Raw genomic sequence first — 15,305 nt, forward strand, 5'->3', positions numbered from 1 at the left:
TTGAAAGACATAGAACTAGGAGCCTCTCAATACTGATGGACATAGAATTAGGAGTTTCTCAATATTGATGGATATGGAACTAGGCGTCCTTGACTCAGAAGAAGGTGTTGCTCAGAGTCCGTTGACATTCATGAATAGAATGAGAGGGCCTTGATACTGACGTAGGCGGAACCAAGAAATTGATCAATAATGACAATAGGAATCAAAGGCTGTGAGAAGGTGAGTTACTCACCACAGGGTTCTTAGCGTCTGACCTGCTCCTCCAGAAGTGCTCTCTATATGCACATTGTGCATGCAGCTACTCCAGTTCAGTTTCTGCTCAATGGTAACCCCAAGGATAGTCGGGGATCTAGAGATGGACATCATCATTGCCTGGTACTTGACACAAATTTTACTTGTCATCTATCAGCACGGGCCTGAATATTGTCCAGGTCTTGCTGCATTTGACTGTGGACTGCTTCATTATCGGAGGAGTTGTGAATGATGCTGAACATTGTGCAATCATCAGCAAACATTCTCACTTCTGACCTTACAGTTGAAGGAAGGTCATTGATGAAGCAACTGTAGATGGTTGGGGCTAGGACACGATCCTGAGGAATTCCTGTCCTGTGGTTGAGATGTTTGATCTCCAACCACTATTTTCCTTTCGACATGATTCAATCAGTGGAAGGTTTAGCTCCTGATTCTCAATGATTGCAGTTTAGCTGTGAATTTGCGATGCCATACTCAATCATGTGCTACCTTGATTTCAAGAGCACTTACTCTCATTTTACCTCTGGCGTATCTGCGATTTTATCCATGTTTGGAATTAGGTTGTAATGACTGAGTATGGTGCATCCCAAACTGAGCTTCTGTGAGCAGGTTGGTGCTAAACCAACAAGATCCTCAAGGTTTAGGAGTGCCGCTTGATGTTACTATTATTCCTTCCATCAATTTGTTGATGATCAAGTGTAGTCTGATAGGTCGTAATTGCCTTGGTTGGATTTCTTGCAGATAGGACATAGCTGGAGAATTAGAACAAGATGTTGGGGGAAAGCTTGGCAGCCCACAGCAAAGAAGACAAGTCTAAATTGAAAATGTGTGCCAAATCCATAAAAAATATGCGAATGGCAATGTTATTGTTCCTCTGAAACCTTACCTATCTAATGAAATAGTCCGAGCTCTCATTTCTCGCTTGCAATTGTTCCCTATTAATCATTTCTTGCTTCTTGAAGTCCTGACTGTCGGAAAAGTGTAATTCCTGGACAGAAAAAACTGCCAAGTTAAATTTAGTGACAAGAAGAATGAAAAGAATTCAATTGGCAGTAATGGCATAAAGTTTCTGAAAGCAAGTTGTGAGGCTATAAAATGTTAATGCTGTGTGCTCCATACAAAGTGTTCTCTTGTTCCAGGAATCCACTCTACAGCCTTCATTATCACCAGTTTGTATACGGGGTTTCAAATGAGGAGTTTCAATCAACACTTGCTGCTAGGCAAGTGAAAGGTCTTGCAGGTGAAATAGATTCTCCAGAATATTGCCCAATTACTGTCATAGTTTCCTAATTCCTTTGTTGACATCTCTGCTGTGTCAACGTGAATTTGATGACAAGTTCCTTTAACACACATTTACACAGACCCACACACACGGTCACACACACACATGCGTGTACGCGCACTCATGCACCCGCACACACACACGCAACATGGCATGGTTGAATAACTGTAAGGGTCTCTCTTTACAATTTCAAGCCATTACTGTTTCCACTATGTTATCCCAATATGAATTTATTATTCTGGCAACAAAAAAGCTCTAACTTTTAGGATTACAAAATAAACTTAACTCATTGATTTGCTACAGGCTCAAACTGATCAGGTTGGTTTCCATCAAAGTTGGACTCCTGTCCTGTGAGCTCCCTCTTGATAACTGCTTCACATTTTTTATGAAGCTTATTTTACTTCATCCCGTTCCTATAACTACCCCTTTGATGGAAAGTCTTAGAGTCAGAGTCATAGACTGATACGGCGTGGAAACAGGCCTTTTGGCCCATCTTGTCCACACCGGCCAACATGTCCCGGCTACACCTGTCCCACCTGCCTGCGCTTGACCCATACCTGTCCAAACCTGTCCTATCCATGTTGTTTCAGGAATTTGTAACAAATGAGATTCCTTCTTACTAATCTCTAAATCTTGAGGATCTTGTTGGTTTAGTTGCAAATATGTTTAGTCCACAAAATGCTGGAGTACCTCAGCTGGCCAGGCAGCATCTCCAGAGGACATGGATAGGCAACGTTTTGGGTTGGGTCCGTTCTTCAAGGGACCCGACCCGAAATGTTGCCTGTCCATGACTACTAGCGGTGTTGCCTGACCCACTGAGTTACTCCAGCACTTTGTGGAAGATTTCAGCATCTGCAGTTCCTTGTGTTTCCAATCTGCTTGGCCCAATATTTCCTGCCTATCACTGATAAAGGAAGCAGATATCTTGTCAATATCTAGATTAGATGTGAATAACTATAATGAGGAATTTATTGGGAATTAAAGCAGATTTGAACAATGATACAAACCCTGAATTGGAGTTAGATGCCATGATTGATCTTATGAATTGTTTCTCTTGTACAATGTCGTTTTCAATGCCAGTGAGACAGGAAAAGTTCATGAAAGATCTTATTGTTTCTTTTTTTTTGCTGCCAACATCACTCTCGGTTTTACTCCATTTCCAAATCCCTCTCCACCCCACTTCACTGCCAACTTCTGTTCCTCAGCATCTCAATGTCGCAGAAGAAATACAGACAGCAAGTCCTCATAAATCACTTCCGTAATTCTGCCTTGCTTCACTTATTAGCTGAGTCAGTCATTCAATCGCTTCTGCTTTTCAAGCACAGGTTAGATGGGAGGAATCAGAATAAATATATCCTCAACTGATGAAGTGATAACCAAGCATGATAAATTGTGATGTTGGGATGGTAAGATTATTGGAGCGTCGATGTTTTTTCACACTTAGTTATATTTTGCTGACCAGAGGTCTCAGCTTTCTGGTAAGCTATATGTATCAGATGGTTACACCATCCTCACACAAACACAAGTGTGTGCACAAATGCAAATGCAAGCCCACAAACGCATAAACAAATGCATGCGCATGTGCACGCGTGTACGTGTACATGGACACACACAGATGCATGCACATACACGCACAAATGCAACTTCATGCATAGGGGGAAATGCAAATACACGTGCATGCACATAAAAATCCACACGTAAATGCACGAAAACACATAAATACACACACATAAATAGAGATACACACAAACAAACAACACACAGACATGTTCACAAATCCGCGCACACTCACAAACCAATATTAGTAGTGATGGTTCATATAATCTATACATTTACATTTTTCTGTGTGAAAACCAGAAATAGTAGGGATCGGACTGATAATCAGCAAGTGAATGATATGGTTCAGTAGGGAATCATATACTGAAAGATAATGGGCTTCTTTCTAGATACACTTGGACAATCTGAGCAGTATCAGAGTTTGATTCCAAGAACGTTGAAGTAAGCCAAGAAGAAATTGGAAACTGGCTCTGACCCAGCACACTGGCTAGCGCTGTATTAGCCACTGACTGAATACACCAGTTGGAAGTATAGTTGTCTCTCACCCAGAGGAATGGTTGGCAACTTTGTCAGCATGGACTTAATGGTTAGAAGTGCAGGATATAGAACAGTTACCGAAATTGGTGGGGAAATGGCCAATGGAGTTTAATCCAAGCAAGTGTAAGGTTGCACTTTAGGAGGTCGAATGTAAAGGAAACATGTACAATTAATGGCATGACACTTAACTGCATTGTTGTATGGAGGAACCTTAGGGTCCAAATCCATAACTCTGATATTGGCAACACAAGTAGATAGAATTGTAAAGAAGGCCTGCCTTCACCGATCGATGCATTGAATATAAGAATCAGGAAGTAATAATGCAGCTTTATAGGATACTAGACCAAGTGCAGATCCGTTGGGTCTGCTCCCCCAACACACCCGTTTCCCCGCCCGTAGCCCCCACTGGATGCGTGGTCCTCCTGATCATTGCTAGCCGAGCCATTGTGACATCATCACAGTGCTTCCACACCTCAAAATATATTTTCCATAAATAGAATCCCAAACCTACAAATGCGCACGTCTTTGGGATGTGGGAGGATACCGGAGCACCTGAAGGAAACCCATGCCGTCAATAGACAATAGGTGCAGGAGTAGGCCATTCGGCCCTTCGAGACAGCACCGCCATTCAATGTGGTCATGGCTGATCATCCCCAATCAGTTCCAGGCTTCTCCCCATATATCCTGACTCCGCTATTTTTAAGAGCCCTATCCAGCTCTCTCTTGAAAGCATCCAGATACCCTGCCTCCACCGCCCTCTGAGGCAGTCATAGGGAGAACGTGCAAACTCCACACAGACGGCACCTGGGATGAGGAACAAATCTGGGTCTCAGGTGCTGTGAGGCAACGGCTTTACCAGCTGCGCTAGAGTTCTATGTTCTAAAGGGGCAGTCACACTGCGGCGACCTTATCTGCGAGTTTAGAAGAGTTTGTCCTCGACTCAAACTAGCAGCATGGTCGACACAAGGTCCTACGAGGTCACTGGAACTCTCCTTCATGCTCGAGGGAAGTTCCCGCAGCTAGGTCGCGGAAAGATTTTCAGCATGTTGAGAAATTTTCCACAAGTAAAATTTGGTCGGCATGGTTCTTTTTGACTCGTAGTGCAGTGTAGTGGGGCCGCTAGTTAGTTACAGGCAGTCGAGGGCAGCTGTGGGTAATCTCCTTCGCTGACCGGGCATTTTCATTGGCTCATTGGAGTTTTCAGGACCAGGGAAAACCGACCGGTAGGTAAAATGTCCGCTAAACCTTATTATACTTCTTAAAAGTGTCTCCACTCCTTCTCCCCCCCTTCCCACCCCACTTCACTACGCTCCTCTCCCCTTCTCTCTCCTTCTCACTCCTTCTCTCCCCCTCTCTCCCCTTCTCTCCCCTTCCCCCCCCGCGCTCTCTAAAGGACTAACTGTGGCAGCCGTCTTTTACCTTCCTCTTCATCTCGGGTGTGAATTTCACACAGCGCTCCCCCGCTTTCCCTGGCCCCCGCCTTTGCGATGTGTTTGTGTGTGTTTGTGTGTGTGTGTGTGTGTGTGTGTTTGTGTGTGTGTGTGTGTGTGTGTGTGCGGTCGGTCAATCCAGCTTGTGGTTTCAACGCGGGCGGTCGATCCAGCTCGAGGTTTTCCAGGCGAGTGCCCTCGAGCTTGAAGGTCGAAGACACTCTTCTTAACTCGCGGATTAGGTCGCCGCAGTGGGACAGCCCCTTTAGTTCCACGGTTATCCACATTTTGTCTCCTCCCTCCTTGATCATTGGAGACAAGTTATGGTTTTCCAATTCTTTAGGGCTCTGCTGGATCTCAGTGAATTGTGATAAATCAATGACTCCACCATCGCTCTCATCTTTCCCTTTAACTTCCTTGGGCACAGGCCATCAGGATCTGGTGACTTGCCTGTCTTTAACCATATAACGATATAACCATATAACCATATAACAATTACAGCACGGAAACAGGCCATCTCGGCCCTACAAGTCCGTGCCGAACAACTTTTTTCCCTTAGTCCCACCTGCCTGCACTCATACCATAACCCTCCATTCCCTTCTCATCCATATGCCTATCCAATTTATTTTTAAATGATACCAACGAACCTGCCGCCACCACTTCCACTGGAAGCTCATTCCACACCGCTACCACTCTCTGAGTAAAGAAGTTCCCCCTCATGTTACCCCTAAACTTTAGTCCCATTACTTTTTACAATACCTTGTCTCAGGTGACAGTGATTGTTACAAGTTCTCCCAAGTTGAAGATCTGCCCATCAGATTTCTCAGGAATATTTTCAGTGTCTTCCACCATCAAGACTTATGCAAAATATTGATTTAACTTATCGCTCACTTCTTTGCTTCCTACAATTAATTGCACACTCACCCTCTGCAGCTCAATATTGACCCGAGCTGTTCTTCCATTTAAATATCAATTGAAGCTGCTGGTTTTGATATTACTTTCCAGTTTTCCCTCAAAATCAATATTTCCTCATTAACTTTTTAGTCTGGTTGTAAGAAAAAAAATCCCAAGTCCTCTGGTTTATCACTACCCCTTGCCAATTTGTACGCGTCAGCCTGTGATTTAATAGTTTTAATAACCAGGGGTGTTTCATCTTTTTCCCCCGGAATCCCACTTTCTAATTGGGAAAAATAGGGATGTCCTTGTTAGGTCAACTTTACTTGGGGTCAACTTGGTTTTGTCCAGACTTGATGCTTGATCAATACCACGTGGTCTGTCTGACTGAATCCAGTTTCTATTTTAGGTTAAGATTTAGGTTTATTGTTTTCATGAGTACCGAACTACAGTGAAATGCTTTCATCTGAAAGCTAATCAGTCAAATTAAATAATACTATACATAAATACAATGAAGCCCCACTCAAGTGCAAGTACAATAGGTATAGAGTGCAGAATACAGTTCTCAGCATTGTAGTGTACCATTTACATACTGTACATAGACAAAGTGCAATGTCTGCAATTAGGTAGAGGTAAATCAGACAATGCCCTAGCTTATGGAAGGACCTTTCAGAAGCCTGATTATGGAGGGGCAGAAACTGTTCCTGAGTCTGATGGTACGAGCGTTCAAGCTTCTGCACCTTCTGCCCAATGGGGGTAGGGATGCAACATGTCTTCCATTATGTTGGTGGCTTTTCTGAGGCAGTGGAATGTGTGGAATTGTGCTGAAAGTGTTAGGAAAGTGTTCCATGAGTCACTTCACATTAAATAAATGTCATGTGAATCTTCAGAAGATTCATTTTACCCACTGGTGCAGTTAAAAGACTCTTATCTTAAGGTGTGAGACATTTATATGTTATCCCTGGACTGAACTGACAGGAAAGATACGTTGAGCGCCTCTGAGAATGGTTTATGGAGCATTGTAAGAAACAGAACAATGGACCAGAGGGGTCCCTGAGTTTTAAAACCTTGTCCAGCTCATAGACATCGGCACTGATCTCTCCCACATGTCGGAATATGGGATCTTTAGTAAGACTCTCAAAGGAGCAGCAAATCTATTAAAGGATGGCATGACACAATTTCGGAGCAGTCATTTTTCCTGACTTCCAGCAGTTTGAAAGGATGGTAATAAGACAGGGAATGCTGAAAACTCATCCGTTGAGGCAACGATTGCAGTGAGAGAAACTGATTTGATAGAAGGGTCCTGACTTGAAACATTGTTTGAACACTTCCCTCCACAGATGCCGCCTGACCTGCTGAGCCCCTACAGCAAGATTGGTTCTTGCTCTAATCTCTCGCACACCCGCAGTCTCTTAACGTTGCAGATCGGTGACCTTTTAAGTCAAGTCAAGTTGAGTTTATCGCCGGCTGCACTGGTGCGATGAGGTCGAGGTACCATGAAGATCTATCTTGCAGCAGCATCACAGGGACGTGGACTCAGACAATGCACAAAAACATAGATTATACATCAATTATACATACATCACACATCAATTCTACAAGACAGTGAAAAGAACAAAAAAGTGCAAAAATAAACAGGACATTAGTGCCAAATGCAATTAGACAACAAGTTCATGGTGCAAGGGGCAGTCAATTCCTCTTCTGAAAAGACTAGTTATCTGAAGTTGTTGAACCACTAGTCACACTGTGTGGAAAGAGGACCTCAGTCCTCTGGGTCTTCACTGTCCATCAAGCACCCATTGCCACAAATCGTACTAATCCGATTTTTATTCTGCCCATATTCCCAACTACATTTAGATTCTCCCACTCACCCACGCACCAGGGGCAGTTTACAACGGCCAATTAACTCTCCATCCCGCGCATCTATGCTATGTTGGTAGAACCTGCAGCACCAGAGGAAACCAGTGCAGTCGCAGGGAGAACATGCAAATTCCACGCAGGCAATCCAGATCAATGGAGCTGAGAGGCAACAGTTCTACCACCCGTTCCACTATGAAGTATTAAGCCTTAAGGATTGTATTGTGCCATGTCATATGTTGAGATGCTGTTCGACAAGTTAACTTTCAGCATTCTCATTGTTTATCACAGATTTCCAGCATCTGTAATGATTGTTCCTTGAATTTGTGGCATTAAGAAGCCTTTGTAAAACTGAAATTGAATCATAGAGTGATAGTGTGGAAACAGGCCCTTCGGCCTAACTTGCCCACACCAGCCAACACGTCCCAGGTACACCTAATCCCACCTGCCCGCGTTAGGTCCATATCCCCCAAAACCAGTTCGATCCATGTACCCGTCTAACTGGTTCTTCAATGTTGGTATAGTCCCTGCCTCAACTACCTCCTCTGGCAGCTTGTTCAACCACCCTTTGTGTGAAAAAGTTACCCCTCAGATTCCTATTAAACCTTTTCACTCTTCACAAATCTATGTCCTCTGGTCCTCGATTCACCTACTCTGGGCAAGAGATCTTGTGCATCTCGGGGGTATTGTGGGAAAAGCATCCCGGTTGCACTCATACTTCATATGTAGGGAGATGGTTGTGGTTGTTTGAGGCCAATCATCTCAGCCCCAATACATCACTGCAGGAGCCTCAGAGGAAATGAGTGTCTTAGACCCAACTATTCTCATCTTGTCCATCAATGATTATCCTTGGATGCCATCTTTTTAAGTTCTATGTATGATAACAACTAGATATCTCTGAGGAGCCTGATACAAATTGAACAATGGAGGGCTCTGAATCAGGAAATGCTGGAGGTAATTTAGTCTGTGGTTTGATTGGACTTACTAAATTATTAAGTGAATTATATGGTAGGTGTGGCAGAGTGGCATTATATGGCAGAACGGGATGGGTTTTGGGGAACTGATTTTGTAATTTATTCAGTTGCTTTTGGAAATTAAATATTTGTTCGGGCTGAGGTTCGTAAATTTAATGAAATGGCAAGTAGCACATCCTGGCAGCAATTGAACAGAATAAGGAACGGCCCTGGGATATTTCCATCCTTTATTGGGGAAGTCCAGGACAAGGGGTCACAGCTTAAGGATAAGGGGGAAATCCTTTAAAACCGAGATGAGAAGAACTTTTTTCACACAGAGAGTGGTGAATCTCTGGAACTCCCTGGCACAGAGGGTAGTCGAGGCCAGTTCATTGGCTATATTTAAGAGGGAGTTAGATGTGGCCCTTGTGGCTAAGGGGATCAGAGGGTATGGAGAGAAGGCAGGTACGGGATACTGAGTTGGATGATCAGCCATGATCATATTGAATGGCGGTGCAGGCTCGAAGGGCCGAATGGCCTACTCCTGCACCTAATTTCTATGTTTCTATGTTTCTATGTTTATCTGGTACAGCACAGGAAAAGATGCACTTCAGATTGTGGGGAATGTCAGGAGCACTTACGTGAGATGCCAGTGTTGCTGCAGCGGGCAGGAAACTTAATGTAAAAGCTACAAAACAAGATTAACAAAAATAAAGGTTATTTTTTCAATTGCTGCAGATTGTTTAGATTTGGAATGCCCTGCTGGAGAATACCTCGGCATTTAGCAAACAGGTGAGTTGGTCTATTTTTGTTTGCTGGAGCCTTGAATCCTCTAGTGCGGTCAGTTTTGAGTGAGAGATAGCATACCCACCTTCAAATGGGCATGGATAACAGAATGGTTGGTCGTGATGTACCAAAACAATTCAGGAGAACAAAATCCTAGTACCATGCTACATGTAAAGTACACAGTTCAGGTCGTTCTCCTGTTATCTGTTCTCTTCCTACCATTCAGCTCTTCCCCTCTCAAATTCGTAGTGAAGTTGCCCTTATTCCTGAATAACCCAGCAAATATATCAACTGGAGAAAACATCCCAATCATCTCAGTGATTTTGTAAACTGTTATGTTTTAGAGCTGATAAAGCTGCTGCCCCACAATGCCAGAGACCTGGGTTTGATCCCAACCTCGGTGCTGCCTGTGTGGAGTTTTCAAGTTCTTACTATGACTATGTGGGTTTTTTCTGGGTACTCGGGTTTCCTCCCACATCCCAAAGACATGCTGGGTTTGTAAGTTAATCGGCCTCTGTAAATTCTCCTAATGTGTAAGGAATGGATGACAAAATGGGATAACACAGAACTAGTGTGAATGGATGTGTAATGGTCAACATGGATTTGGTGAGCCCAAGGGCCTGTTTCCATGCTGTACAAGTATCTCTAAATTAAATGAACTAAACAGAATTAAACTAAAGTAAAATATTACCTTCCTCCCCCCTCCCATTTTAGACTTTAGCCTTTTAGATTTTGCAGACAAAGTTAAGACCTTGTTGCTCCCAAGATTCCGTTTTTTAACCATTCTGATTACCAATCTATGATTTACAATGTGTTTATGCCTTCAGACCATTAGCTACCAAAGGAACACATGCATCTTCTAAATAGCATATTTCATGCTAGTGAGTGGTGCAACATAGCAAGAACAAATAGCATGCTGGTACCTATAATAACATGGTTCTCTTTTTATATTCCTGCAATAATATAATACACAATATCCAGACTAGTTCCAATTCAATGATGCACTTCATGTTTCGAGAGCATCTTTACCAGCGAATGGCCCATTAATCGCGTCCTTTACAAAATAGTTAACACTCTGAAACAGCGACAATTTTTGTACAAAATATGTTACAGCTGCTCAGAGCTGGTGAAACACCATATTGATTTTTCTATGTTCACATAATAATCTGCACTCTGTTTGGTTGCCAAGCATTTCATGAACCCTTGAGATAATTATTTGTTGCAGAAATTGCTGTTGGCTCAGTGAGATTGATATGACAAGCTGATTGACTGACTGCTCTTGTGCTAATTAAAACATTGGGTTGATTATGAATAATAAAGCTGGCTCATCCGTTTTTAGAGGACTTTGTGGATCCCACAGAGTACAGGAGTTTGTAAACTTGAAAGAACTGGGTTCTTTGCAGATACACGGATTAAAATCCTTAACCTCGTCGAACAGTACCAGGTCAAAAAGTGGGCCATGGATAAGGTATTAACCTTTAAACCTACACGTCTTCGGAGTGTGGAAGGAAACCGGAGCACCTGAACAAAACACACTTGGGCACAGGGAGAATGTACGAACTCCATACAGACAGCACCCATGGTCAGGATCGAACCCAGGTGTCTGGTGCTGTAAGGCAGCAACTCTACCATAGCATCACTATGCTGTCCTGTAGGTTGGAACCACAGTTTTAAGTATTCCCAATATGCTCTTCTAAGGTCTTCACTGAACCAGTGCAGATCCCTTAGTTTCATTGTAATGCTAGAACTATGGATGTGCCAGGCCCATTTTGGATCTCCTCACCTCCCCTTCCCTCTGCATTAGTTATTAGTCCATAAGGTCATGAGGTCATGTGATAAGAGTAGGATTAGGCCATTCGGCCCATCGTCTACTCCGCCATTCAATCATGGCTGATCTATCTCTCCCTCCTAACCCCATTCTCCTGCCTTTCTCCTCATGACCTCTGACACCTGTACCAATCTAGAATCTATCTATCTCTGCCTTTAAAATATCCACTGACGGCCTCCTTCTGTGGTAAATAATTCCACAGATTCATCACCCTCTGACTAAAGACATTTCTCCTCATCTCCTTCCTAAAAGAACATCCTTTAATTCTGAGTCTGTGACCTCTAGTTCTAGACTCTCCCACTAATGGAAACATCCTCTCCACATCCACTCCATCCAAGCCTTTCACTATTCTATTCTCCCCCTTTGATTTGGATTCTCTAAACCTTGATTACCGACACATTCGCCAGAGGGAATGTTATCTCTATCTATTCTGTCACAATCTTTTATCATTACACAACAATAGAACTGCTACCTCACAACTCCAGTAACCCTGGTTTTAACAATCCCTGCTGCTTTACATGTGGGGTTTGCAGGCTACCTCCGGTAGGCGGCGCGGCTCTCGCCAGCAGCGGCCTCTGCAGTCCGTCTGCGTTTTTATTATTTTATGTCTATGTTTTAATGTAGTTTTTGTTATTTTTGTTGGGGTATGTGTGTGGGGGGGGGGGGGGGGGGGGGGGGGGGGGGGCCGGGGGAAACTTTTAAATCTCTCCCTGCACGGGAGACCCGACCTTTTCTTTGTCGGGTCTCCGTTGTCGTTGGGGCTGCAACGAGGAGCGGCCTCCAACAGGAAAACCGGGGGCTCCAGTGCCGACACTCACCTCACCGTCGCGGAGCTGGCCGAGTCCAGAGCGGGTGGAGCTGTGGTGGACGCTGCTGCGACCCGACCCCCGGAGATTCGGTGGCTGCAACTGCGGGTTTGGCGGACGGCGGCACCGGGAGCCCGCGGGTCCCTGGAGGGAGACCGCTTTTCGGGGCTTCCGCAGCGGCGACTTCTCCCGCCCGAGTTGCGGGGTTGAAGAGCTCCTGGAGCGGGGCCTTACAGCACCGCCCCGCGCGGCTTGGAATGGCGGCGGGCTGCGAGCGCGCACCGGGGGCTCTAACACCAAGACCCGGTGCGCGAACTTGCATTACCCGGTGTGGTTTAATGGCCACGGGACAATTCGCCATCGCCCGTCGGGGGCTTTGACTTTGACTCTGACATGGGGGGGGAGAGTGCAGTGGAGAGAGAAGTTTTTTTGGCCTTCCATCACAGCAATGTGATGGATGTTTATGTAAAATATGTTGTGTCTTGGGTCTATTTGTTGTAATGTATGGCTGCAGAAACGGCATTTCGTTTGGACCTCACGGGGTCCAAATGACAATAAATTGAATTGTATTGTATTGTATTGTATTGTATTGTACCTCACTGAGACGGGTCTCCTCCGGGTGCTCTGGTTTCCTCTTACATTCCAAAAAGCCCAGGGAAGGAATTATGTTGTCCTTCCCTGGCCTGGTTACATGGGAGCCAGCGTGCTTTGTAACTTTGTCAGCGCCATAGGTGGCAACTAATCGTAAACATTGGGTATACAAGCAAAGACTTTCACTATGCGGTATGCCTTGTCACATGTGACATTAAAGTATTCCATTCCATTACTATGAATGAGAATTAAAATATAGAGAATGGTTCCCAGGCTATATAATGTTAGAAGAGAAATTAAACAACACCAAATCAAAATTGATACACGTTTGATCGTGTACATGCCTTGAATTCCATGGTTGTGGCATTTTGTGTTCACTGCCTCTGCTGATTTTTAGACATAATTTCATTTCTTTTGGGATTTCAATTACTTGCTTTATTTAAATAAGTAGAAAGCAATTAGGAGAAGAAACGACTCATGATAATTATACATTTATTTTCAAAAGATATTGAGTTTTGCTTCATAATTGACCAAATAATCGCAAATGATATTAACTTCTAGCCCTTGCTTTCCCTCTCCCTCCATTCCCAGTTCTCCATTCCCAGTTCTCCCACCAGTCTTACTGTTTCCGACTACATTTTATCTCTGTACCGTCCATTCCCCTGACATCAGTCTGAAGAAGGGTCTTGACCTGAAACGTCACCCATTCCTTCTCTCCAGGGATGCTGCCTGTCCCGCTGAGTTACTCCGCATTTTGTGTTTGTTGCAAATGACATTCCCACTGTTCAACTCAGACGTTTTCTGACAAGATCAGAATTTCTCTTTATTCTCAATGGTGTTTGATTTTATTGTCAATGGAAGCTGTAAGGCAGGATGAACAACATTAACCAGAAGTAAATTATGAGGGAACGGAGATTATAGACTTTACCTTGGAGAATGTCATAAGGGAATGCTGCCATCAATCAAATGGCTGAGATTTCAAATTGAGATTCCCAAGGAAGCCAGCTCCACCACATAATCATTAAAAATCTGGGTACATAGGTCAATTATTTTAACACAAATTAGAATTAAGATCCAGCTGAGGAAACTGTAATTATGTACAGAGTCGGTGATACTGCTGGGACTGAGAAGGATGGAATTGGCACCACTGCCTCGCCCCCGACAGCTCTACAATGCTAACTCATTTAGTTTAGTTTAGTTTAGTTTAGATACAGCGTGGAACCAGGCCCTTCGGCCCACCGAGTCTGCCTCGACCAGCAATCCCCGCACACTAAAGCTATGCTGGCCACCAGGGGCAATTTACAATTATACCAAGCCAATTAACCTACAAACCTGTATGTCTTTGGAGTGCGGGAGGGAACTGGAGATCTCAGAGAAAACCCATGCAGGCCACAGGGAGAATGTAAAACTCTATACAGACAGCACCTGTAGTCTGGATCGAACCTGAGTCTCTGGCGCTGTAAGGCAGCAACTCTACCACTGTGCCAACATGCCACCCACTTGGCTGTTTGAAAGGAGACAGTCTTGCTGGTTACTGGAGACGCATTCCTCTGTAGATGCTGGAATCTAGAGCAAAATGCAAACTGCTGGAAGAACTCCAAGTGTCAGGCAGCATCTGGGAAAGCAAAGGGATAGTTGACGGTATCTAATTGACAGGCTACTGCTAGTGGACAATACACAGGTTACAGGTGTTGCAGGTGTCACAGAGGATCCTGAGTTGGACAATGTCATGGCTAAGCCATTCAAAATGAGGACCTCAACTGGATTTACCATTGGCTGAAATATCTATGCTCCTTCAATTCCGCATCATTGGTTTTCCATCAAACCACCATTTGCAGCCGTGCCTTCAACTGCCTATTCGTTGATCTCTAGGTATTCCACCACAAACCCCTTTGCCTTTCTCCTCAATTAATACATTCCTTTAACAACCAATTTTTGCCCACGTCAGTTTGTATACCTGTCAAATTTTGTTGACTGTCTTAGCTCCTTAGGACCTTCCTACAACAAGAATGGTACAACAGAAATGTATGTTACTGTTGAGTTGTGAACACCTCATCAGATTTTTGATTGGAGCCTCACAAAGGAAGTGTATAGAGAGGTAGAGGTGTGGTAATTCATTGGAAAATACAGTAAAATAATCATATATCCTTTGGACTTCGGTAGTGCTGGAGTAGCAGAATTACTAGACTACTGGATATAGCTCCGAGTAATACACCAACACCCTTTTAATTGATTTTTTTAGATGATGCATAGTCTTAAAATAACTGTTCTGGAAAACCAGATAAGCTTAAAGGTGGCTTAGTATACAAAGGCCCAGGTGAATGGAAAGAGAGAGCAGGAACTGGGGCCCAGTTGTGTTCTAGGGGAATGGAACAAATATCACCTGGTTGCCCAAATAGTCGAACAGAGGAATGTCGGCGTTTCACTGTATCTGACAACCACCCCACTCCCACAACCACAAACTTAATGACCACAGATGCTGGAATCTTGAGCAAAAAACAAAACATGGCCACCCCCCCCCCCCCCCCCACG

The sequence above is a fragment of the Amblyraja radiata genome, chromosome 22 (assembly GCF_010909765.2).
Source record: "Amblyraja radiata isolate CabotCenter1 chromosome 22, sAmbRad1.1.pri, whole genome shotgun sequence".
NCBI classification, from domain to species: Eukaryota; Metazoa; Chordata; class Chondrichthyes; order Rajiformes; family Rajidae; genus Amblyraja; species Amblyraja radiata.